Raw genomic sequence first — 3,722 nt, forward strand, 5'->3', positions numbered from 1 at the left:
CAAACAATTCAGATAACTTGTGGGAAAGCAATTGGGTGACATTATCAACAACTGCCAATATTTTGAGAGGCGTGTACACCCTGTCATTTTCAATGGAAAAACTGCAACAAGTAAGCACTGTGCAAGGGGATTTTAAAACAATCTGTACAGCAATTTCAGAAAGATCTCTCTCTCTCTCTCTCTCTCTCTCTCTCTCTCTCTCTCTCTCTCTCTCTCTCTCTCTCTCTCACACACACACACACACACACACACACACTCTAATTGTAAATTATCAGTAGTGAAAATTAATAACCATTGGGTGAGTTGTGTTGACTCTGTCCATCCATTTTTCGACAAGGAAGAGAGCAAGATTCCATGCAGAATATAAGCAAAAACTTCCATCTCTATCTGTAAGATAACGATAATTTAATCTCAACTGTTTCCTTAGTAATGGTATCCCAACAACAGGAAGTGCATACAAGAATCTCCATGTTTTCATATTCCATAGGATGACTGGTGACAAGACAATGTTGTGCAATAGCACATTTGCTTGACTGTTGTAATTGTGTGTGATGATTATGTCAAGTACACTGATCTTCCACAATCCTGATAGTTGGAACAATATATGAAATGAAACTTCCTGGCAGATTAAAACTGTGTGCTGGACTGAGACTCGAACTTCAGAAGGCAAAGGTCCCGAGTTCGAGTCTCGGTCCAGCACACAGTTTTAATCTGCCAGGAAGTTTCATATCAGTGTGCACTGTGCTGCAGAGTGAAAATCTCATTCTGGGAATATATGACATGCTGCAAATGCAAGTAATAAAGTAGACACACACCTTATGCAAATCCAGATTGTCCTTCATGGAACCTAAAAGGACCCTAAGCTTAGTTGGTGGTCAAAAAACACATTGCACATCACATTTACACAAAATATGACCAGTCCTCTTGGAAATTCTCCCTGCATTAGGAATAAGGCCATAGACCTTGGTGACTACTCAGAATTATCATTATTCACCTGGTGCATAATTGATCATATGCAGTGCATGTCCGATCTGTCTTTCACTATAACAATTCTAATGTGTAAGTGCCCACAAGATGGGTTCACTCAGCAGACAAACTCTCATGATCCAAGATGATATGGGAACCAAGGTATGAAGCAGGCCTTTACACTGAGCTGAGTGGTGACCAGTCTGTAGATACAAGTCAGTGTGAGTAGGCTTCCTATATATGGCATGACCCATTGTACCATCAACCTTCCTCCTAACCAACACATGAAGGAGGCAGCAGCCATCCATTTCCACCTACATTGTGAAACAAAAATATCCAGGTGAATTGAATTCAGATGTTATAAAATTCATTCAGATCCTCACTGACATGAGGCCAAACAACAAAAGTATGATCTACATATCTTAAAAGACATGCTGGTTTCAAAGCCACTGACTCCAAGGAATATTCTTCAAAGTCTTCCAGAAACAAGTTAGCAATAACAGGTGACAACAGGCTTCCCATCACAACTCCATTTGCCTGCTCATAGTACCGATCATTCAAAAAAGTAAGTGGAAGTCAACACATGTTGAAAGAGATTCATTAATTCAACACCAAACCTAACTTCAATAAATGAGGAATGTGATTGAAGAGATAGACCACATCAAAATTTACCAAAATATCAGATTCATTCAAACACATTCCCTCTGATTGACATAAAAAATGTACTGAATTCTTACTGTGATGCTCACACTGACCTACTAGTGGGCTCAATTGAGTACCATGGTGTTTTGCTACACAATATGTTGGAGCACCAATATTACAATCAGCCTAAGAGAGACCCCTTTCTTGGGGATCTTCAGGAGACCTGCTCTCACCCTTGTCAAAAACAGAGGGGTAGAGTTAATGCTACCTCCCCCATCAGTTGTTAATTTTCACTATAAGTAACTTCTAACATCAGCTGTCTTTGGTTGTGTGATGGATTTTTTTACAGTGTGTAAGGGCATTACCTTTCTGGGCTTGCTCTGCAAACTAAGTCTTTAAATTTCCTTGCATAGCACTTGCTGGCGTTTTAGCCTGAAAATGGCTGGGTGTTCGTCTGTCAAAATATTTGCTTATGTTGACAACATCACAGAGCTACATTCCTGCAAGTTATTTGAACTTTGCATACACCAGGGGCAACTTAGTTCACAGTAAGTAAACCGTTTATTATATCAAAAGTAATCATAACAACTGTTAATACATTCATCCCACTGTGAGACAAGATAGTCAATGCCTTCATGGAAAAATGTTTATGGCTGCCTGTGGAACCATAACTGTACCCAGGCATGCACCTCTTTGTCCAAAGCAAATTGATGTCCAAAAACATGGAAATTTCATGGAGAGATATTGGGACTGTATGAAGAATATGTAAGGTCTTCCCAGTAAAACATCTGCAGTGTAGTCTAAACAACTTTGGAAACATGTACCATAATGGAGTCTGCATTTACAGTTGCCTGAAATTTATTTCTTCTGTCTCATTCATACCTAATTGATTGGGATGCTTTGATATTATTTGATCATACAGGTCAGATTAATCTTTTATTATTTCTCTCACATCTATTTCATTAAAGACTGTTGGATACAAAAATATATTACCAATCACTGTACACTATGTCCTGGTTTTGTTAGGAGTGTTACTGTTGTGTTGGGAGGGGGGGGGGGGGGAGATGTAAAACTGAATATGGAACACAATAGCTTTTTAGGTGCACTCATTCAGAAGCACCTGAGCTGAAATTTGTATTGAAATTTCCATATGCAGTCAGTTCCCAGTTATATCTTTTAGTGATCCCCTATCCTGCCCTCCCTTCTAATAGCTTAATTAAGTTTAAAATATTTCCTGTTTAATACCTACAGACTGTCAGAATCGCTATATTCTATGTTTCTAAAACAATAACTGAAGTCATCATCTTCATATACTTAAATCAAGGTAAGTTGGATGTTTATGAACAATTTTCCTCCATTCTGTTTTATCTTTATGTACTCAATGTCTTGATATTGTTTCCCAGTTTTCTCCTCTACTCTTCAGATCTTCCTTAACCTGATCCAACAACCTTTCTCTGGGTCATGCTATAGGATTTTCCCCTGCATATTTCTATCCAAGTATAATTTTGGCAGGTGATTATCTTTCCTCATCTTAACATGTTCAAACACTTGATCCATGCAGTAGGCAGTCTCTCAGTCACTGACAAATCCAATTGCATCTCTCCTGTGACATCTTCATTCCTAATGTTATCTCTTCTAGTCTCCTACAAGGGTGATAGCAGAAAATTCAATTTCATGCTTATAGCTTTCTGAAATCTGCCTTGTTAAACACACAACACTCCAAGCTGTATGTCATAATCAGCTGTAGATACATTTTAAACATAATCTGTTTGGCTCTCACAGGAACTCCCTTGTCCCTAACAAGGTTCTGAACTCGATGACAAAAATTAGATCCCTCTCTCACTCTGTTTTGTACTTCTAGTATGGTAGTTCTATTTCTCAATACAGTACTTCACAGGCAATTGAAAGCTTCCACACATTCAATTTGCTCTACATCTAGCATCAGGTTGCCATGGGCAGATGTCCAGCTCATAATCATTGCTACAGTTTTGCTCTTGCTTACTGTCAGCTGGTATTCTTTAAACTTGGAGTGCCATCCATCTTATCTTTCTTGCACTTCTAGTTCTGTTTCTCCCAAAATGGCTACATCATCAGTAAAGACAAAAGCACTGAGA

General features: G+C 38.6%; 1 non-coding gene across 1 annotated transcript; it reads right to left on the bottom strand.

Annotated features, from left to right (window-relative positions):
• Positions 1-531: 531 nt before the first annotated feature.
• LOC126205677 (small nucleolar RNA snR44) lies at positions 532-721 on the bottom strand. Its single transcript, XR_007540584.1, has one exon. It is a non-coding gene; the product is annotated as a small nucleolar RNA snR44 (small nucleolar RNA).
• Between the last annotated feature and the right edge of the window lie 3,001 nt (positions 722-3,722).

This window comes from Schistocerca nitens, chromosome 1 (genome assembly GCF_023898315.1).
Source record: "Schistocerca nitens isolate TAMUIC-IGC-003100 chromosome 1, iqSchNite1.1, whole genome shotgun sequence".
NCBI lineage: Eukaryota > Metazoa > Arthropoda > Insecta > Orthoptera > Acrididae > Schistocerca > Schistocerca nitens.